The sequence below is a fragment of the Macrobrachium nipponense genome, chromosome 41 (genome assembly GCF_015104395.2).
Source record: "Macrobrachium nipponense isolate FS-2020 chromosome 41, ASM1510439v2, whole genome shotgun sequence".
In the NCBI taxonomy this organism is placed as follows: Eukaryota; Metazoa; Arthropoda; class Malacostraca; order Decapoda; family Palaemonidae; genus Macrobrachium; species Macrobrachium nipponense.
The window spans coordinates 50,401,588-50,426,294 of NC_061102.1; the positions used below are offsets into that span (position 1 = coordinate 50,401,588).

General features: G+C 37.8%; 1 long non-coding RNA gene across 2 annotated transcripts in view; it reads right to left on the reverse strand.

Moving 5' to 3' along the window:
* The window catches only part of LOC135212756 (uncharacterized), an 819,431-nt gene that overhangs the window by 779,126 nt on the left and 15,598 nt on the right, over nucleotides 1-24,707 (reverse strand). The gene's annotated exons all lie outside the window — the stretch shown is intronic.

Genomic DNA, 24,707 nt, shown 5'->3' on the forward strand with positions numbered 1-24,707 from the left:
GAGCTGACGACCCTTTCCAATAACAAAGGCAAGCTCTTTGAAGACGCGTTGTCGGATCACAAGAATTGAAAACCTACAACAGGAGGAAAAACCCAATACAACGAAAAGAGTTGAATATGTTGGGAGAACAGGACGATAAGACAGAAGGAAAAACCAGGGAGTAAAAATAAAGAGAAAGCAAAACAGGAGTAAAAGTAAAGAGAAAGACGGTTTAGACCAAATGATGTTTAGCTGATAATAAGTCACTTCATGAAAACATTAACATATTTTGGATATCATCATAATTACTTCCAACACCTTGCAATGGAAATGGCCTCTTAAGAAAATTCTACCACTCATTTCTTCCAGTGTTCTCCTGGGGGTCTCATCGTGTACCTCAACAACACAAGCTAAAGACACTCATGGAAGGCTGCCCTATGGCCGACGATTTGATACCTACAACCTGTCTGCCAGTATGTCTCGCCAGCACATAGTGCCGCCGGGGCATCTCTCAGGGCCAGCTTGCCAGAAGAATGGACTCCCTTCAAAACCTCAAATTACTGTAAAAAGGTTTGACACTCCAAACATGAGTGCCATTTTAAAAGAGGAGCTAGGAAGCAGCACCCTCTCAAGCAATGACCATGAGCCCAATTGGTGCCTCAACTATTCCCAGGCAAACCACATCATCTACAGACGCCACAGCCAGCCAAGCCCAGCTAAGGGGTCCCTGTAAGAATTGGGGTGCCTTCGGGCACTACATTACCAAATATCATGCCTCCTCAAAGCACAGTACCTCTAGCAAGCACATCAACTTAAGTCAGTGCCACATCCGCCGTGACATAGCCTTCTGACATGCCTTGTCCCAAAAGGGGGGAGACTCGGACAGTCTTAGTGGCACCCCTTGATGGCTCTAGCTTGCCACATCTCTTCAAGACATCTGCTTGATTGACTGGTCCTGTGTACCAGCCAGTGCTACTGTAGATGAAACGACTCACTAGACAATGACTTGGGTAGTGGGCAACTCCAAGTCCATTCCCAAAGTCGAGCTCCAGGTCATGACACCTTGGGGGTACTCAATAGCACTGCATGGCATGGAGAGTAAAATTAGGCATGGAATCAAGTTTCTGTTGGAACGAGACCTCCTCTGGGGAAGTCTTCTCCCAACTCCCCTTCATTGCCTGGCTACCTCCACAAGGGAGGCACTGATTGTAGCATCACCTGACAGGAGCTCAGTCACACTGGAAGGCATGCCACAGTCAACAGAATCACCTTCTGCCTGCTGAAGCTGTCGACAGAATGGGCACTCCCAGTGCAAATCAAAGCAGAGTCCTCCCTCCTCACAAAAGGATGGCACTCTCCCTGAATGGGTTTTGCCCATGCAATGCAGCTAATTAAGGTGAACTACCCAACTTCCAGGATGGGAATATGAGTTTCGCTAGCTTACTGAACATAAAGGCCCTAACACTAATTTCTCTGACAATGAAAAAATGCATTCCCAGGCATGTTTTACATTCATTATTGCACTTTATCATTAGCATGACATGTTATGAAACTGCTGCAGCACCAACTTTGCAGGACCAAATTACCTGATATAAGTACAATGTACTATTATTACAAATTACAAAAGGTCTTACACTGTGATACACACAAACATGTCAAAATAAGCAACCTCAAGTGTTGAAGAATGCAACGCCATGGTCTTTCAGCTTTCGAGGCAAGAGGACAGTTATAATTCACCCCATCTTGTTGACATGGTAGTGGAACCCATAAAGAGGTACACAAGCAACCTCCTCTGGATTTTGGTGCCTGTTATACGTTTTTACAAATGAGGCAGTGTGCCAAGCGTGCCTTGAGCTCAATAACCTGACACAGTTCACGTAATCTAACAGACCGAATCTTGGTGAGTGCCCCTTACAGTAAACGTCCGATTTTTGTTTGTGTTATTCTGTTTCTTTTTGTACTGAATTATCATAAGCCAGTCTGTATTGAACCTGCATAATTTGCTGATATTATTAATTAGTAAATCATATATATATAGAGTAGTGTATAGTGAAGGGTAGGTTACCATATGTACATATGTAAGTGTTTACATAATAAAAATATGGAATGTTAGTCCATATATATAAAAGTCTAAAACTAAAGAGGTCAACCAGATTGCTTGCAGGAATGTGATCAGACTAGAGACGCTAAAGATGACGTATACAATAAGTATGTAAGCTAAGATAACATGCCGTCACCTGTAGTTATTCAATTGTTTATAAACATTAGTCCAAGCTCCCTGCTTGAGACAACTACCCCGACCTATTATTCAAACGGCCTACGTGATCTGTAGCGTGTCTCATTTGATTGTGTGTTCGTATGTAACTATGTCATCTGATAGTATGTTCATATGTTCGAACTACTGTCTGTTCCTTCATAACTTGTAACAGAGATGGTAGACAAGCAGAACAGAGTTAGCTATCGTCATTAGAAGACCTGTACCTCTTTACCTAAGCTTTATCATGTAGAGGAATAAGATTAGCCATCATCATTGGCAGAAGGGATCAAGCTATCGTCATAGAAGACTTGTACGATCATACCTGATCTTCATCATATAAAACTTCAGAAGAATATACTATTTTTATACCTTGTGTTTTCTACAAGAACCTCACCGAACCATGAGTTTAACACATCGTCGTAAAGATAATACCGACTTCGTAAGTGATCTACAAAACCCCAGACACTCCATTGAAGATGGAAGTGCAATACCAACCGACTTAGCGTAAGTTTATCGCTAGTCTAACATTACCTCATAGGGCGCCTTATCATACAAGGCACAAGCCCTAATAATTGGTGGCCAGCGGACCAGAAGAACTCTACAACGTCCTACGAAGAAAAAACAGAATAATAAATCATGAAGTCAACGACGACGAAAGCAGCAGATTCTTCAAGCAACCTAGTATCATCATTAGTGAGCGACTTCAGAAAACAACAAGATTCGTCAAGCAACTTAGTATCATCGTTAGTGAATAACTTCAAGAAACAAAACCGACGTGTCCTTTTCCTACGGCAACGGAAGCTTCGTCTCTCATTAGAATCATTCAAGAAAACATCGTAGTGAGCGTTTCCGGCACTGCAAGAAAACAAACGAACCGAACGTCTGCAGCATCGGATTTTCAAGGGCTCGAATCATCGAAACAACGCGCACGGGGGAAACTGAAGCCAAACCAGGTCATCCGCTAAATAGAGAAGGAGGACCAAGGCCGTGTGTCGTTATCGGAACACCGTGACTTCCCACAAAAGCAAGCTAAGTACAATTTTTTATTCATTTGGAGTAACTTTGAGTGTTTCCTTTACAGGTCGAATTTCGTTATTCCTGTGGCTGAAGTTACGAGACATTCTTAATCTTACTTTTTTACAGAAATTATCTACATCATTGAGATTTCGCTACTGCGAGTTTTTATCTTTGAGTGTCTGTTTCCAGAAGTTCTACTGAAATATCATAATCATATACTATGTTAATTTTATCATTTTGGGTGATTATTAATCCCTTACGTAACAAATCATATTAAACAGTGAATATGCGTTTACGCAGTGGACGTCTGTATTTATACAGATGCATGGATAGGGTCGTTAAGCACCGTAGTGATTAGAAAACACACAAAACACAAGTGGAACACCCGTACAAATCTATATAAATTAGAGGTAACACTATTTCGGGTCATGACAATAAATGCTCCTTTGCAAAGTCCCGATCGCAGTTTTAGCCTTGAGTTTTTTGAGTTATATAAAATATCGAACCTCAATGACTCAACTTAACTTTAAAAATATGGCTGGATTGCAAGGAATAACATGTCTGTAAAAAACTTTCATCAGGCTAAACGCGCTGACCAGGATCCCTCACTATTTCAAATTTTAGCAAAGAATGAAGTACAAACAGTTAATATTGAATGCAGTAGTGATACCTTGTCTTATTAGTAATCGCTCAGTTCCTAATAGTTCGTCATTCATTGCTTTATACGTAACCAGAAACATAATGCTAAAAACACACAATACGTTGCCGATGGTAATAAAGAGAAGGATCCTAATTTTATTTACAAAAAGAAATAGAAACAGTAGCCTTTCAGAATCAAACAAGCAAACTCGGTTACTGTGTCACCTAGTCAAGCGGTCAAGGTCAGTCGAAAACTGCCGAAGTGTTCAAAGCATAGCAAATTCCACACAATAAGCGACTCTAGCAGAGTGGGGAAAAGCGATGTTGGTTCATACCAATATCTTTTTGTTTTGAATTAAAAAGGATTTTCCTATGAAACACACGACCGTATAAGTAATCAGAGCAGGTTTTCGTTTTAATTTTAATACATTAAGTTATAATAAATACTGGTGGATTAAGCCCAACTGTACGCGCTGTAAAAATTAGAATATCTTGTTTTATTTCTTTAATACACGTAATATCTTGTATTTACGGACTCACCGTCTGTTGTTCGAACTTCCCTAATGAGAAGTCCATATAAGCGAGCGCTTACAGATACCTCTATAGTTATAAAACACATTGATCTGTATCTAGTGTAATTGTAAGATTCATCTTGGGGTATACAAAATATTATCTTACATCCTGCAAAAATAAGGCGTGTTTATCAAAGGAAAATCCTATAAACCTTCAAACATAAAATCCGTTTGAACAAAAATGAGACAGTTAATCAAATAATAACTTATATAAAGGAACTATACATTTGTCTCATAAATCGTAACATTGTTCAAATGACCCAACAGAATTCTCCCACAACCACAGTCGCACTTTGCACGCAAAATCTCGAGAAGCATGCACCCTCGAATGTCTTAGTGCGTGTAAAAAGACTTTGCTGGAAATGAAATTTTAATCCTTCCCGACACTCTGAAATATAACGATTTCCGCGAACAAAGCCCTAAAAGTATACATATCGTGGATACGGAAGTTATAAATATCGCATTTTTTATTGTTGCTAATTTTTAATCACGCCCAACCAGTCGTGGATGAATCTCTCTGATAATCTATCTAAAGTAATATCCGTAAAGTCATTCAAGCAGAGGTGATTCAGCAGAAATTTTTTTTTATCTTTTACCTGAATACCAGGAAGTTTCTCCACTAGCGAGTGATCTCTGGGAAAAACGGATGTAATTTAACACAAAACACGGTCTAAGGACAAACATAAAGATATTTACGTACCTTCGTATAGATTCTCAATGAAATTTCAAAATAGAGATAAATGACGAAGTTGAAAAATGTTAGTAATAGGAGTCATTAGGAAATCAAATAAGCCCATATAATTTTTCCCTCAAATGTCATGCCATAAAAGATCGGACTTGGCGTATCTGCGTAGATTCTGTCGCTTAAACAAGGAAACGACTTCCGATAGTTTCCAGTGCCATGTACCGACGACATCTTATCTCTGTTAGGTTAGAATAAATTTTTCACCAGCTTGGACTTACTTTAAAAGCTTTTACCAGATACCATTACCTAAGTGATTGTACCTCATACTCCGTTTTCAGCACACTCAGGGGACATTATCAATTTTTTACGTATGCCTCCGGCTTACGTTGCGCCCCAATTACAATATAGTGTTTGGAGACTTTTAGGGGATAACCTACATGCCTATATGGATGATCTTATAATCTTTTCTAATACCTTAGAAGTACATTCATGTAAACTAGAGCTAGTGCTACAGAGACAAAGACAAATAATCTCAGAGTAAAATATCTAAATGTGAGTTTTTAAAAAAACCGAACATGTTTATCTAGGTTTTATGTGTCTAGTCAAGGTCTTAAAAGTAGTCCATGGTAAGGTGTCGGCTATTCATAACTTTCCGGTACTTATTAACGTAAAAGGGGGATACAGCACTTTTTGCGCTGTAGTGGGTATTACAATCGTATGTAAATATGTAACTCTTCAATCATGACAGCTCCTTTAACAGATCTTACGAAGAAGAGCGTAGATTTATTATGGTCTGAAAAGCATCAACAGGCGTTCGATATCTTAAAAGCGGAATAATGCAGCTTACCTAACTTAAAAATCCCTGATTTAAATAAGGAATTTTTTTTTATTGCAACAGACGCCTCAGACCAAGGGGTAAGAGGGGTATTACTTCAGTCATATGATAAACAGTTCTTCCCTATAGCTTTTTATTCACGTAAACTAAAGCCCTCTGAAAGTAAATATGCAGTAATAGGCAAGGAAGGCTAGGTATCTTTAACACTAGTACATTTTAAGTTCATAATCTATGGCTATCCTGATAAAGTCCTTACTGAACATGAGTCCTTTACCGAGTTTTTCAAAGGCTTTAATCACAGTCCAAAAGGAACTCGGTGACAAATGATCATTCAGGTCTTTGGAGCCAAGTTAAGATATCTACCTGGGAAAGCAATTATCATAGCTGACGCATTATCCCGCAAATCCCGCACCATATTGCAAAGAACCATTAATTAGACTAAAAGATATAGAAACATCCGTACCTATTGTTAAAACCGTATCTAAACAAGAAAATTCCTTAACCCAAGAGATCGCGAGCATTGAATATCTGGGTCGGAGCGCAGAACTGTTACAAACTGAACAAAGCAAGCGTCAACAGACATAACCCAAACAATAAACACTTCGAACGGAAACAGAGTCAGCAGCAATAAACACCAAACAATAAACACTTCGAAACGGAAACAGGGTCAGCGGCTAGGCAAAAACAATAAACACTTCGAGCAGAAACCCTAAAGCAAAAGTACATTTAAAGTATGTGTATCAAAATAATGTAATCAAATGTAATATATATGTAGGTCTGTGACGAGGAAAACCCGAAGAACACAGCAGATGACTAACGACCAGGTAGTAGTAATAATCTTTCTCATACCAATCGTCATAAACTGGTTGCATTCCGTCATCCAGGGTTCCCTCCTTTTCACAGAAAGCCAAATCACTGTTTTCTGGCCTACAATGCTTACAGATATAAAAAGCACATAACTAATTGTAACACGTGTCATGAAAACAAGGGATACACTAAGACACCTGTCAGTTTAGGGGCCTATCCTGTGCCAAATCAATCCTTGAAAGAATATACGTAGAATTATTAACAGAATTACGAGTCTGACATAGGGAATAAACACTTCTTAGTGTTAATAGTTCCTTGACACGTTTATATGAAGAATTAATAGCACTAAAAACAAACACCCGCAATTGAGTGCGTTACGAATATTTATGGATGCTAAATCAGTAAATATGGAATTCAACACATAATAATCTGTGACTCGGGTGGTGTAAATCAATAATAATCTCCTTAACACGTGGTGTGAATTCCTTTCCATTAAGAAAACCATAATATATTTTATCACCCAGAGTCATCGGTTTGGTAGAATAACGGATAATTAAATAGGAAGTGTCAATGTCTTACGAGTTACAACTCGTGATATTGGATCCGACCGGATTATAGCGGTTCTCGCGGTTTTAAATACCTTTATCATTATATCTTGTATCTATAGAATTGATGCCGCAAGTAGCCTTATACGGTACGCCGCTAGAACACTTTTCACATATTCAAGCCAACCATTAATTTATCAAATATATATAAAAAAATATAATAAATAAATAAATATAAAAAAATAAAATAAATATGGATACAAGTGGAGTCAATATAATACACTCCGAAGAAGTCGGAAGGGTTACAAATTATAATAAAAAAGGAATCACGATAAAATCAATAGCAAAACGTAACCATAGATAATTAAATATCCAAATATATATGCGTAAAGATTTGAACTCTAACTTAACGCTTTAGTAATGACAAATAAGCTAAAAGTTCAAACACATATCCAAAATCTACTGACATATTGTCTGTCCCGGTGATTTATATTCGTAGTCAATGAAAAAAAAATAAAAAAAGAAATTAAATAAATAAATAAATAAATAAAATAATAATAAATAAAATAAATAAACTAAAATAAAAGAGATTTTAAAGTCAGGAAGTCTAGAAGTGAAAATGTTATCTATGGAATAATCCTATATGAATCTTATACAGGGCTAATAATATATAGAATTTGTATGGAAACCTTTTTCATATAGTTTTGAATAAGGAATATTTATTTAACATAATGCCAACATGAAACTAATATATTGTTCAATTTTGGTACTGTTGTTTTTTTTTTTTCAGACATTCTTCTCATGCGGGTGGAGAATTAAAACACTAAAATATCATTTGAAAATACTATAGTCGTATCTCTTACAGCAAGTAACGTAACTCTTGCTTGGCTGAGAGCAATCTCCTGCCAAGTGACGACGTCATCATTGCCGTATCAGCATTTGTTCCTTTTAACCTCAATAATCTGCTTACACAGGCTTCATCTGTGTGTCGTCTCTGCTTGCAAAAGCAGATTGACTGGAGAAAGGAATGCTTAGTTCATGAACTTCACAGTTTGGTTCATAGGTCCACATGACAGGCCACATAACATATTCTTATCCGTGTGTGTAATGCAATTAGTTAAGGACTTGTAATCATTTTAAAATTAATATGAACTATAAGCAAATAGAATTTCTATAACAACAAAATGAATTAATTTTTTTTTTTTCTGAACCTCATAGACATTTAGAAGTATCAAGATATGTATATATGAAATATTTACTTGCAACATTAGCCTATTACAATTCAAGTAAAACATTCATGGGAAAATGTCACATTTTCTTGAAAAACCCAAAGTTTTATATAGATATTTAGTTACTAGTGGGTTTTTCGTTGCATCTCCTACCTGTTAATAATGTTTTAAAAGTTAACCTCAGAGGATGCGCACGAGAAAATTTAATATGAAACTTTTGTTTAGGGCACATAGAATCATGATTAATTCTTCTCTTTGACTCTTATGTTGCCTGGCAATCTTACAATTAGCTCCGTTTTCCACTTCTTTGTCTAGTAACTTACTACCAGTAATATCGAATTTTCTTTGAGATTCGTAATGATATCTATTTATTTTTTATAATTATGGATATTTTTACAAGTCATCATAGACCTGGAATAGGTTCACTCATTGTTAATGCCATGGATAAAAAAGTTTGTACAGCGGACTCTTTTGAATTCCGAATATCAGCGAATTCATGTGGTTAAGTCTGGTCTAAATGGCTCTCTCCCCTCCCCTGTATTTGGATGTCGTCTGAATTTTACTTTGCCCTTGTGACTAGTATAATTTCACTTGCAGGCTGATTAATGGAACCTGGTTACAGTATCCTGCAGTACGAGAGTTTCACATCGCAACTTCAAAAAATCGTTCGTCGCAGCGGACGACTACAGTCAAGTAACAACCGCCTACAATGTGAAAGGAATTTCATGGACTTCTTCGACCGACACCGTATCTCGTCGTTAATCTCGTTTTAATGCGGAATGCTCCAGCGGCTGTCGGAATTCGACTACAAAAAGGGACATACTTCCGACAATTACGACCGAAGGATATTCAACTCTACTTTGCTGGCGAAGGACTCGTGCTGGGATGATCTATTCATCGCGAACGTAATCGTGTAGCTTAGGATGCAGAGAATAAGTATGAGCGCAAATAGAACGTTGGACCCAGCCCAGGCAAATTTTCCCCTTGTTTTAACCATTGAAAAAGGCCGTTTCAATTGGCTAAAGGTGGTTGTCTGGAACTGTGTAATGGACGAAAAGTTGTTCGAAAGCTAGTTAAAAGTGAAGTAGTATAACCTCGGTCATGTACCTATATATAAAATTAAAGTACATAATAAAGATTTTTTAAAGTACCTATATATAAATTAAAAGGAATCATGTATCCTATATATATTGTATCATGTATTATATAATTGTCATAAATAACAGAATCGAAATATATTTTTGCGTGTACGCATAGGAATCTATATATAAATGATCATAAATAACGGAATCGAATAATATCTTTGCGTGTACGCAATAGGAATCTATTTAAAGTGCACATATATTAATCATAATTATATGAATCCATATACATATGTATAAACAAATCAGGTAGCCTATAATCAATCTGTTACCTTATATCTTACCATTATCTGCAGTTATTTATGAGTTAATATATGAATTAATGAATCAGATATATAACATTTAGCATAAAAATCAACGAATCAATCAGCATAAACATTAATAACTTTATCAATTCATATATGAAATTTTTTAATCAGGTTAAAATATGATTTTTATCATGTTAATCTTCATTCTATGCAATTATCAGAGTACATTAGTATTTTCTGTAGCATAAGTATCTTAAAGAGATGAAGTGAAAAAACTGTATCATTATATATCATGTGATCACTATTATTTACCAATATCATTGTTTTATATTTATTACTTGAATCAATTCATGTACACCATGAATTTTTATTTACTTATATATATATATATTCATATAGTGTCTGTATCACACCCTCCTATAAGTCAAATGCAAGTCAAGTTTGAGTAATATTCAGTAGTTGGTTTTGGTAGCTGACCGAGCTAATGTAAGTGTTTACATAATAAAAATATGGAATGTTAGTCCCATATATATAAAAGTCCTAAAACTAAAGAGGTCAACCAGATTGCTTGCAGGAATGTGATCAGACTAGAGACGCTAAAGATGACGTATCAATAAGTATGTAAGCTAAGATAACATGCCGTCACCTGTAGTCATTCAATTGTTTATAAACATTAGTCCAAGCTCCCTGCTTGAGACAAACTACCCCGACCTATTATTCAAACGGCCTACGTGATCTGTAGCGTGTCTCATTTGATTGTGTGTTCGTATGTAACTATGTCATCTGATAGTATGTTCATATGTTCGAACTACTGTCTGTTCCTTCATAACTTGTAACAGAGATGGTAGACAAGCAGAACAGAGTTAGCTATCGTCATTAGAAGACCTGTACCTCTTTACCTAAGCTTTATCATGTAGAGGAATAGGATTAGCCATCATCATTGGCAGAAGCGATCAAGCTATCGTCATAGAAGACTTGTACGATCATACCTGATCTTCATCATGTAAAACCTCAGAAGAATATACTATTTTTATACCTTGTGTTTTCTACAAGAACCTCACCGAACCATGAGTTTAACACATCGTCGTAAAGATAATACCGACTTCGTAAGTGATCTACAAAACCCCAGACACTCCATTGAAGATGGAAGTGCAATACCAACCGACTTAGCGTAAGTTTATCGCTAGTCCAACATTACCTCATAGGGCGCCTTATCATACAAGGCACAAGCCCTAATACATATACCATAGCGTACGCTACGCTAATTCTTGTTTGTTATTCAATTTCCCTTGGCACTGAATTCCCATAAGTCAATCTGCATGAACCTCCAGAATTGGCTGATATTTACAAATATTTTACTGTATATGTATTGAGTATACTGTATAGTGTAGGCTAAGTTATCATATACGCATAGATAGTACTGAATACCCTAGTGTACGCTAGGCTGAACTTGGGATACGATTTTCCAATCAACAATGGGGTTTTTTGGAACCTAACCCCATTGCAAGTGGGACAATACCTATACATACACACGTGTGAGGTTCAGTAAACTGGGTATTACAAAATAGTTGTTCTGGTGGTCATGACAAAAATTCACAATTAGCCCAGGTGTTACAAACACCAATCAGGTACCCTTGTGGTTCAAAACCTGAATTCAAAGGCATGTTCAAATATATTTTTTTTCTAAATTAAATTAATTGAATATAGAATTTAGGCCAAAGGCCAAGCACTGGGACCTACGAGTTTATTCAGCGCTGAAATGGAAATTGACATTAAAGGTCTGAAAGGTGTAACCGGAGGAAAACCTCGCAGCTGCACTATGAATCAAATGTTTGGAGAGGGTAAAAAGTAAGATGAAGAAAGAGAATATGAAAAGAGGTACAGTAAAAGAAACGTAAGTTGTTCCAGCTAGGGGCCAAAGGTACGCTGCAAAGAACCATAAGTAATGCCTACTGTGCGCCGCATGACGGTACTATTTCTCAACATTTGTTAAGAAATTTTATAATGTATGTAACAAATTCATATTATATATATATATATATATATATATATATATATATATTATATATATATATATAATATATATATATATATATATATATATATAATCTAGCAAGTTGCAATAATAATATACTCTGAGATCCCAGAATAACAAATGATCCTCAGACAGCCTTTTCTGCATCCTTTTCTTTGCGATCATTGCTTAAAGGGCTGTCACCCCGCCTCGACTTTGTACAGCATACAAAATGACTACATTATTCTATTCCAGCCATGTTACCTAAATTTGCAAGAGTTTTATCATTTTGCTTCATAGAGGGGGAGGAGGTGGGGCGAGAATTCTGAGAGGGAAACTTGTTAATGTTTAATCGGATTTTGCACTTTCAAACTAATTCAATTTCCAGATGGATCGGCAAACGAGAAATGAGAAATGAAATGTGAATCGCTCCTAATGATTAATTTTCCATTAAGTCCAAAATTGTTTCATAATTGGATACGAGGGCAACCATTTCCATATCTTAATGTCATATTTCAATAAAAAATAAAAACACTATTCACGTTTATAACTCAATAGCCTAATATATGCATGTCAGCACTGATGACATGTTCATTTTTTTTTGTGTTATTCCACAATAATTATTCTTGTCATCATTATTCCAACCAAAGTGTGTAGTTCTGTCACTTTGGCATACTTGTAGTCTTTTTATTTTTCAGACTTTTACCTTCAACTACTTCGACAGCTGCCTAACACGAGAAAACAATGACATGAAAACTCAAGTTATTCAATGTCACCTATGTCGATGAAGTGCCTTTTTCCCACCCCACTGCGATGTCGCAAAATCCTATCAATGGATTGCTTTATAACTTTTACTAATATATTAGTCATTAAATGTCAAAATGGTTTCAAGGCACTGTACCGTTTTGCACAAATTATATATCTACCACTATTATTTTGCAAACCAGTTTTGTTGCAGGCAGACGAAAAACAGATTAAACCTAATGGAATTTCACTGTATAATATATGGTGAAAGGAAATCCCCACTGAAAGGCAGATGATGCTCTCCTCCAAAATCAATTTCAATCATGCTTTCCACTCACGTGGTAAGTCAGTAAAAAAAAATAATAGCATTCTCGTCTCCCTTAAAAAGTAGCGCGTTTTGAACGACCAACACAGGTCACAGGAAGTGGAAGGTGGTGTCCACTTTCATCACTATTTGGCAGACGTAAGGTGTGCGGTTCAGTAAGAACTAGGTTGCTGAATTTGTACAGATGTGGTGCAGAATAACAGCAATATATGTGCAACTGTTTATTTAAGGAATGATCATATCACCTGGCTCTGGTGACTATGCATGTCTGCCACCCCATTCCTAGACCCCGAAATGTACCTGTTTGACCGCTCCGAGTGTGTACTGCTCACTCGTGTACCTGCACCATCAACCAGTGTGGCTGGCAGGACACCAGTCCCCCTGCTTACTGACATAGTGTGTCGCTAGTCAATACAACACCACAGAGTGCCCCAGGACTTGGGCCCAAAATTTTCACTGGACTAAAGAAGATCCCTTGAGTTTCAGGACACTTTTTAAAAATTTAGCCAGCTCTGTGCTGGAACAAGCTCTTGCTCTACAGCAGCCCATAATCAGGACACCGATGTGGAGGGGTCTACTGTTCTGGTCCCACATATCTGAAGCAAACATTCCCACACATCTGAAGCAAAAACTTCCAGGTGTGCACTATCCCTAGTAGATGTGTCTGAAAAACAAGAGCACCTCAGGAGAAGTGCCCAATGGCATCCCTCAAGAGGTTCCTATCGCCTAGCTATACCAAGTTATCTGTCTCTCACTAACAACCCATCTACCTTCATCCTGCACTCAAGGGTGTAAAGGGAAGCCTTCCCTGAGGGCCCACATTTACAATGATGACAGGTGAACCAGAGCAACATGTCACTGCCCAGTGGGTTGTTCCTGTGGAGAAAGGATCCGCTATGCTGCCTCTCTGAAGTTGCCAATACAAGCAAAGGGAGGACCCTCATTGCTGCCATGTCTATCAGCATGTTCAGATACTTTATCCTCCACTTGCTTGAGGTATCCGACTTGTCGAAGTTGATCACTTTACACAAGTAGTGATAAAAACTTGAGAAGTTGATCTCTGTCCTAACAACTGCAGCAATGAGCTCGCCAGGACAAGCCAATCGCCCTGGTACTTCTGTAGATGTATCAGTGCAACAGAGCTCAAGTAGAGATAAAAAATGAAAACTCAAATGAATCACTGGGGGTATAATTACAATCCCAAAACAAGCGCTTTAAAATAGAAAACTGTCCCTCCTCCAGGGTAGAGGAAGACGGAAGAGTAAGATGTCACCCTTACTGATGGAACCGACAACAGAGCAGACTGTACCATCTAGGACTGATTTTGGGAAGGGGGGTAAGACTTCCAGGGCTTCCAGTCCTCCATCTCCTACCACAGGGAAAGGTCATTCTGTGAGCTGGGAGAGACCATTTTGAATCGGTCCAGAAAGAGGGTGAGGGATTACAAAGACACTATGTGTAGCAGAACCATATCTGACAGGCACCTGCTTTCAATGTTTCCACTCCATGTCACTGCCAAGCTTGCCCAACGGCTCGACAGGCACCATCCCCCATCAGCACCAATCAGGATGAACTGCTGCACCCCTGATGTCCTTTGTCTTCAACTGGGGTATATGTCTACAAGGAGCTGAGGAAAATGGCATTTTCATTATAAAATAAAATTTTATTGCATACTTACCAAACAATTATACAGCTGTAGGTTCCCTACGAATGGCAGACAATAGATTCAAAACTTCCGCGGTGGCGCCGCCATCGCTGATGTAGGTGACGTCATCTCCCTCCACTCGAGGGACCTACAGGTACAACTGCCGAGGTAACATCAATTCGTTCTGCTCAGCCATCCACCTGTGGGGAGGGAGGGAGGGCTTTGATTAATAATTGTTCGGTAAGTATGCAATAAAATTTTATTTTATAATGAAAATTCCATTTTTATTGCAGTGTCTTACCGAAAAATTATACAGCTGATTACCCATTGCAAGGATGGGGGGCTGTGGATGTAAGTTTTAATTCAAAAATAATATATGATTCTTGAAAACAAAATACCCAAAAGCACTGTTAGTGCCTGTTGTAACTTACCTTGCAAGAGAGCTACTGCAGGAGATTACTGCCTCTGGTCGGTGCTCATCTTACGTAGTAGAAGGCTTGGAGTATGACCAATGGGTGCCTCTACATGGAGTGGAATATCCTCGTAGCCATGGTGTTCACCGCTGACACAATGAAGATACAACAAAATATTGCCCTTGCCCTGGGCTAAGACCAGAAATAACCAACATGAAAAACAACTGTCACCTACACCGAAATAAAAACCTTTACCCACCAAAACTAACACTAAAATGACTGGTGAGTATTCCAGGTACATTGTTCCTCCAGACTTCCCTTTAACTCGTCAACCTTGATACAAGGCGAAACTTAGGCTAACAGAGGGAGCAACCCGAAAAGTGGACCGAGAGACTTACAATCTTTGAACGCTGTCTCGATTTCTTTCAAATAATGCGTAGTAAACACAGATTTAGACCTCCAAAAGGTACTTTGGAGGATAGTGGATAGCGACAAGTTGTGTCGAAAAGTGAGGGAGTTGCTACCACTCGAACTTCATGCGCTTTCACTCTCAGTAAAGGAAACACTGCGTCGTTAGCCTGAGAATGTGCTTCAACAATTAAATCTCTCAGAAAAAAGGAAATAGCATTTTTTGAGAGAGGGTGAGAGAGATTTTTAACAGAGCACCACAAACAATTCGATTGACCTCTAATTTTCTCCGTTCTACGGAGGTAATATCTTAATGCCCCCACGGGACATAAGAGCCATTCTTCTTCTTCCTGGCCTATCAAGTCTGTCAGGTTCTTGAGAACGAAGTTACGTGGCCAAGGATTAGAGGGGTTTTTGTTTTTCGCGAGAAAATTGAGCTCCACGGAGCAAATTGCGTCGCCTTGAGAAAATCCCAACTTCTTGTCCATTGCGTGTAGCTCGCTAACTCGTCTAGCTGATGCCAATGCAACTAAAAATAAAGTCTTCTTGGTAAGATTCCTCATAGACGAAAAAAGTACCGGTTAAGGGACGACCCGAAAGCCGTTTAAGAACTATATGGAGATTCCATGCTATCGAGCCCTTTGACGATTTGGAATTCTCAAACGACTTAATTAGATCGGAAAGATCACTATTGGTGGATAGGTCTAGTCCTCTGTGTTTAAAAACTGAAGCCAGCATCGCTCTGTATCCCCTAATAGTCGAAGGCACTAAACGCTTAACGTCCCTTAAGAATAGAAGGAAATCAGCTATTTCGTTCACAGATGTTTCAGAAGAAGAGACTTTAGTTTGTCTACACCATTTTCGAAACACTCCCCATTTAGACTGGTATAGCCTGTTGGAAAAATCTCTTCTGCAGTTCGCGTTAGCTTCTGCAGCTCGTCTTGAAAAACCTTTTGCTCTGACGAGACTCCTGACAGTGGAATCTTTCGAAGCGCAGTTGTCTGAGTAGACATCTCTCTAACGGAAGAAGTCAAGGGGGAAATCTACGACAAAGTCGAGGAGATTTGGGAACCATTCTTTCCTTGGCCAGAATGGAGCGACTAGTGTCAGAGAAACTTTTTTGTGAAAAGACACTTTGTTCAGCACCTGTCTTATTAGGCCGAACGGGGGAAAGGCGTACGCTTCCAAGCCTGACCAGTCAAGTAACATTGTGTCGACTGACCATGCAAGAGGGTCCAGGACTGGAGAGCAGAATTGGTCGTTCCACAATCGAGCCAAAGGCGGCTGTCGCTACCGTGAGAATCCGAGGTGAAGTCATGTAGCTATGCTACACGACGGGTGAGAGTTATCTACCTCTCTGTTCCTATTCACAGGGGGTGAAGAGAACACCTCTTCTGTCGAACGTCTCTTCAACGGACGTGAGGCTGAAGAATCACGCCACTTATGACATCTAATCGGCGATGAATCACTCGACTCTATCGATAACTGATTACAGAACGACACACCCTTCCAATGGTGTTTAGTCAAATCCTACTGTCGCACCTCAGGATCGATGGAGGAAGCGACTGTCTGTGGGTAAACCCCGACAGTCTCCCTTGGACCTACGGTATGTCTTCTCCCAGAGGCGGGGGAGCGGGACAGGGACCTTCATCTAGGAGAACTATTGGGACATTATTATTATTATTAAAGTAGTTTAACCAGACCACTGAGCTGACTTTCAGCTCTCATAGGGCTGGCCCGAAGGATTAGATTAAAATTTAAAAAAACCATGTCTAGGCCAGAGGCAAAGCTCTGGAACCGAAGTGTTTTTTCGGTGTGATGACGAATGAGTGAAAATTAAACTAAAAACTGCACAAAGGCACACACTCACACAGGAACACATGCACACTATAAATACATTTACTCATATATCCATATTTTCATAAAAAATAAAATCAGAATAAGTTAAGTAACATTTAAAAGTTTTGTTTTAAAATTCATTAGTCTAATAATTTTCGTATTTTCAAAGTTTACTTAGATTTATATTTTATCAACTAAATTGCACTTCTTTAACGAACCTAAAAATGGGCATGACTGAAAATGCAGAGGATTCTGACAAGATTCTTTCATAGATCTCCGTTTTTCCAAGTGTCGACAGTCGTTGCTAGTTGTACTTTGGGCATTCGCATAACACATGTTTGACAGTTATAACCTCCCTGCACTCTGCGCACTCAGGAGCTGAGCTACGTGGGCTGCTCATTAAGTGTCCACGTGTCAGACGGGTATGGGCCTATACGGAGGACGTGTTAGAATTACTTGTTCATGTCTTTCTCTCTGATATGATGAGCTCCACTTTCCTACTTCAGGTTTTATTTGCTTTAATTTGTTATTTTCTGACTCTTCATTCCAAATATGTTGCCATTTTTCTTATAATACCCATCTTTTATGTATTTACATAAATCACTCATAAGGGAGATTCACACTTGATCTTGTCATTTGATTTGCTTCTTTGGCTGCTTTGTCAGCGTCTTCATTTCCTTTGATCCCTACATGGGCAGGGATCCAACATATTTCTACTTTTTTCCCAATAATATCTAATTTGTGAAGTGATAATTTAATTTGTGTACAATATTATTTTTTGGTTTATAACTCTGGATGGCTTCTATGGCACTTCTTGAGTCACTAAAAATCACAAAATTATTTAGTGATGTTTCTTTAATTATTCTTATGGCTGAGGCTATTGCGCAAAGCTCCGCTGTGAATATTTAAGCTGTATTGGGTAGAGAACTGATATGATCTGTCCTGGGACACTACAGCATATCCCACTCCATGTTCCAATTTAGATACATCTGTGTATATTGCATAATGTGGACCTTTTCGGTTTATATGCTCTATTGTATGTTTGTCTATGGTGTGATGGCGTGATATAAGTATTTTTTTTGATAAATATTTCAATTGTGTGCAAGTTTTCATTTATTCATTGTCCAAGGCGGAGGTAATTTTACTACTGGAGGAATTTGTATATTTACATTTAGTGACTCAAACAGTCTACTAGCTCTAATTGGAAAGGGGGTGGATGATTGTTAATAAAAATATCTCTTTGTTCAAATAATTTTTTTGTTGGAGAATCGCTTGTCTTGATTCTCAAAGCACTCTTCATTATTACAAGCTCTCTATGGAGAGAGAGAGGTAGTTCACCACATTCAACCTGTAAGGAAGATGTCGGTGATGATTTAAAGGCTCCTGAACATATTCTAAGGCCCTCATTATGAACTGGGTCCAATGCTTTCAGTGTTGCGTCTGACGCCGAGCCATATACTTCGCTACCGTAATCAATTATAGACAGGAACTGTTGCTTTATACAGTAATGTAAGGGTTTGTCTATCGGCTCCCAAGTGGTGTTTGATAATTTTCTAATTAGATTTAATGCTTTTTTACATTTTGATTTCAAGTATGTTATGTGAGGTTTCCAGTTTAAGTGAGTATCAAACACTAAACCTAAAAATTTTGCAGTTTGTCTAATTGGTATACTAAGATTTCTGATTTTTAAATCTATCACTTCACCATTCATCCACCTTTTATCTTTATAAAACACTACTGCTTGAGTCTTATGTATGGATAACTTAAATCCTACAGATGAGGTCCATTCATTTATTTTTATTATACTTTTATTAATGATGCGTTCTGCATGTTTAATACGAGAGGCTGAATAATATATCGCAAAATCATCCATGTATAGGTTGCTTTTAATTCCAGTAGGCAGATTTTTATTGATATCATTGATTGCAAGGGTAAACAGTGTGCCACTAAGGACACTTCCCTGTGGAACACCATTTTCAAGTGGAAATGTTCTTGACAATACATCATCAATTCTCACTTGAAAACTACGATTTGTTAAAAAATTTTGGATGAATCTAGGTAAATGTCCACGGATGTTGTTATTTTGTAAACTTTTTAATATAGGGTACCTCCAGGTAGTATCGTAAGCCTTTTCAATGTCAAAAAAGACTGCTACAGTTATTTGCTTTCGCTCAAATCCTCTTCGTATATGGTCTTCGAGGTTAGAGAGAGAATCTAACGTAGATCTGTTGCAGTGTGACCCGAATTGAGTGGGAGTCAAGATTTTATTTTCTCGAATGTGCCATGTTAATCGAGCATTTACCATTTTTTCTAGTAATTTGCATAAGCAACTTGTTAGAGAAATTGGTCTGTAGTTATTTGCATCACTTGGATCTTTTCCAGGTTTGGGGATAGGAATTATTATTGCTTTACGCCATTCATCAGGAAATAAATTTCTAAGCCATAAATGATTATAAAATTGCAACAAGTATGTCTTTGCCAGAGGTGCTAAGTGGCAGATCATCTCAAAACAAATATTGTCACCTCCAGGAGCAGATTTATTGCTGTTAGTGAGAGCATATTCTAACTCTTCCATATTAAAGTTTCCTATTATAATATATGTCTTCTATTGTTTCAAAATTTATTGCTATTAGTTCTATATTATTTTTCTTTGTGCGGAAGTGGTCATCTAAATTTCTATCACAACTTACATTAGCTAAGTTTTCTCCTATTATGTTACTTATTTCTTTAGGATCGAGTATTCTTTTTCCGTCTTTTAATATGGCATGTCTGGAGGTTTCACATGGGTACCATTTATTTTTCTGAATTTTTCCCATATTTTTTGTATGGGAGTATTATTAGAGAGATCTGAACATATTTCCTCCATGAAATTATTCTTCCTTGAATTACTACTTCCTTTCGGAATTTTGCAAATACTTTGTTGTATATAGGCTTCAATGCATCAATTTCTAGCAACAATATTGTCATTTTTTGTAAAGTACCTTCTAATATTGATGTTTTATTTATTTTACTGAACTTTCTATTCAAATTATCCAATCGTCTCCCTACTGAGTGTTTTATATTTATTAATCCTGTTAGCTTTTCAGACCACCACGGAACTTTGTGTTTTGTTGGATGGGGTTTTGATTTTGGTATTGCTTTATCAGCAGCATCTTTGATGTAATTAACAAGAAACTTATTAGTTTCATTATGATCTTTCAGATATTCAAATGGCGGTATACTTCTTGTATGCATTTCATATTGCTCCCAATCTGCTTTATAAATGTTATAGTGAGGAACATGTTTTGCTGGATTATTTTGTAAAAAGGAAATTAATATTGGGAAATGATCACTGGTGTACAAGCCATCAATTGTGTTCCAATCTAATTTGTCAACTATACTTGTTGAACAGAGTTAAATCTACAGAGGAAAATGTTCCATGCGTTTTTGAATAATATGTGCTAACTTCATCATCATTTATACAACACATGTCATTTGAATCCATAAGTTGTTCTACTTTACTTCCTGTTCTATTTGAGTTTGAACAGTTACAATCCCATATTGGGTTGTGAGCATTAAAATCCCCTAATATTATTATAGGTTCTTTGATATTTTTAATAAATTCTCCAAGTTTATCAATATCTTGGAGAATATCAATATCGTAATGTTTATTTGGTTGATTGTATAAATTATATATTATATAATTATCGTTTTTAATTCGAATTCTAATACCTGATATTTGGAGGTCAGCAATTTTTACTGGTACTTTGTCATAACATACTTTGTTATGTACATATATGGCTGTACCTAAATTTCCTTCTTCTTCCTGTGATGTTGATATTAAGGTATATTTACCTATTGTAGGTATTGTATTATTGACATGTTGTAAGCATAATATCATAGGTTCATATTCCTTTAATAACCTTTGTACTTCTCCCAGGTGTAATCTGGTCTGTACACCATTTACGTTCCATTGTATAATATAGCTATTGAAAATATTATGTTATATCGGTCGTGTTTTGTTTTCTTTTTTTGTATTATCATCAACTTGAATTTTTTCTAAAATTTTATTTACCACATTCAGGTTGTTTATCTTTATAATATTTTTAAGTGCTCAATACACATACATCCTTTTTCATGGGTGTTTAAATCGGTGGCCTCTTTCTTTCTATATTTCATAAAATTTCTAATAATGTTTGTTAACCAATCTTTTGTTATATTTTTGTTTTCATTGCACAATGCAATGAAGCAATCATTGCAGCCACATGTGTTGTCATGTTTATCTACTGCTTTGTTTGTTCTTGTTATACCAATTATTGGTGATGGAGTAATCTTATCACCCTTGACATAGTCACCTTCATCCATGGTATGGGTTCTCCTCCACTTCGGTTTGGTGTTTTGGATCTCTGCATCCATAGGTTTTATTATTATTTTAGGAGATAAAGGTATTTTCTCATTTTGTTTTTCTTCTTTCTTCATATCTTTGGTTTTTGGTTTAACTGATATTTCTCTAATTATAGTTGGTTTCTTCGTTTTTGGTGGTGTTCTCTCTAAAGGTCTTTTTTTTTTCTTTAATTTTCGGTACATCACACTTCCTCCTTCCACCTCTGTGGTAGTATCTTTCTTGTGCTTCTATTCTTGCCAGTTAACACTTCAAATGAAATTTGGGGGAACAGAATATTATCCAATTTATTTGTACTTGTTTCCAGAAATTCTTTACTATCTCAGTTTTTTTCCTGCATATTACTGACTTCTTCTTGAGACCCACATTTGCTGCATCTTGCCTACTTCTATCTGTATGTTTCTTTGTTTCATTACTGGTTCCTGTTATAGAAGAATATGTACGTTTCTTAGCAGGATCTTGAATTCCTCTCACTTTCAAGTCTAATTTAGCCTCTGTTATAGATATGCCTGTTCTTTTCTTTTAAACATTTTTAATTCAGTGTTGTATATGTAATGCATGCATTCTTTGGATCTTGCATGATGATTCTGATCACAGTTTACACACTTGGGTTCACCGCACTTCCATTTGGTGGTGTGTTCTGTAGATCCACAGTAAGCACATACCAGTTCATTCCTGCAATTTCTCTTTGTGTGTCCATACTTGCTGCAATTTTGACACTGCATTGGCTTTGGAATATAGGGTCTTAACTCTCTATTTTGTCCTAAAATTTTTATTTTTTGAGGTAGTTGTGAACCTTCAAATTTTATTTTTGCTACTTTTACTACTTGTTTACTGCCCCTCTTACTTGTAATATCATATACCTCGCAATCTTCAACATTGGGGTATCTCTTTTTTCAAAAAGTCAAAGCTGAAGCATTTTCTTATTAATTGGTTTCATCATTATTGTCTGGAAGTACAATGGTACCTGAATGCTGTTCACATTGTCATTGCTTTTCCACTTTAACATTAATAGCATCTATAATTTTTTAAAGACAAATAGTCTTCTGACTGGCTTTTTGTTGTGGACTTCTATAAAGCCAAAGTCTTCTCTTTTAGTTTTCTGAAGACATTTCTGTCGTTGGATGTCTGTTTAGCAAGAAATTTTCTAATTTCAAGGCTGAAACTATTTGTTCAGCTTCCATGGTTAGAAACCTTGACCAACTTCCCTCACTCCCAAAGAGGGAGTCAAAGTGAATCAAGGTTGGGTCATGACGGTACCTGATATTTCCTTGGTTTAGTATATGGTATTAATGTTTTTAAATACCAAACTGGTCTTTGTGATTCGAGCTTCATTAGATTGGTCCAAATTCGTGCCAGAAGTCGTAGGGATATTTTTAAATTTTCCATATAATAAATTGTAAAACTTCGTCCAGGATGAGGTCCCTCTCACCAGGGAGGCCCAACTGGGGGAGGAGCACACTGCTACTTACAGTCGGTAAACTACCCCAATGGGACACTCCACCTGGATATACGCCATACCCACACAAGTGCCTTAATAGGGGAAGTCGTCAGTCCATGAGATCGGACCCAGCACTGTGGGCATGGCTTGACATAAAAATTTCCCCTCGCTCGACCACGTCAGGTACTCTAGTTTTACGGGTGGAGTGGCATGCCGTCCAACTCCACCCTCCATCAAGTTAAAAAGAGCAGTCAATTCAATAGTCCAAATCTATGCCAAGGTCGTCAACGAAAGAAGAAGGAGGGAAATGGGAAAATTTAAAAGAGGAGGAGTGAAGGAGTTAAAGGTCCCAATGATCAGTTGGATCCACTGCATAGAGCATAGGCATAAAGGGGCATACTCTCTCTGCAGTGGATCCCTAAGCCCCCCACCTCGTCAAGGAGTTGGGATCAGGGGGACTATCGGGACAAACAGCCACCCCCTCAGACTGCACTGCACTGACACTTTTCACTTCACTAGAAGTCTTTTCTATGAAAGACTTTACAGATAAACCTAACTGCATAACTGTATTAACTAATACATCAAATTTCTTTTCAAATTTAGATTCAAGGGTGGCAATGGTGTCAGGAGAAACTACACGGGAAGTTGGCAAGGGACTTACAGGAGCAGGAGTAGGAGGACTCAAGATCGGAGACATAATAAGAGGAGAAGGAGAAGGAATAGGAGCAGGTGCTTCAATAAAAGAAGCAGAAGCAGCTAAACTCGTCTTACTTTCAGTTTTGAAAGCCGCCTTCCTCTTCCTATCCTTAATTACCTTCCCCGAGTGAGAAACAAAAACTTCCCACTGTTGTCCACTCCAATCCTTGCATTCATCACAAGTAGACTCTCCAGAGCACTCACAACCCCTACACTTAATGCATTTAGTAGGCAAATCTTAAATTAATTTAACTAACCCAGTTTTGCACCCTCCGGCGCAAAACCTAACTACTGAAGGACTAGAGTCCGACATGATGGTAAGACCACAAAATTGCAGACAAGAAATTCAGCTAACTAGCTTCAATCCCACAAACACGTAGTTGAATACTTCACCGATATTGGAGAGATATACTTCCCAATAAATGAAGAAAAAGTCTGCACCGACCACCGATGTTCACCAGAAGCCGGCAGAGAACGAATTGATGTTACCTGGGAAGTTGTACCTGTAGCTCCCTCGAGTGGAGGGAGATGACGTCACCTACATCGTCACCGCGGAAGTTTTGAATCTATTGTCTGCCATTCGCTGGGAACCTACAGCTGTATAATTGTTCGGCAAGACACCAATAAAATATGACTTTATCTGACTGTGGAGGAAGTGCCAGCCTGACACTGGGGTTGAGCTGCAGTGCCATGCACACCAAAAGGTCTTAGCCACTGCCTGGTGATTGCCACCTCCCCCTCCCTCTAGCAAGGGGGGGGGATCCCATAACCAGTCTGTCCCCAAGCACCAAAGACAACTAAGGACTAACAGACCTATTTGTTCAAATCAGCACAATCTCTCATGAG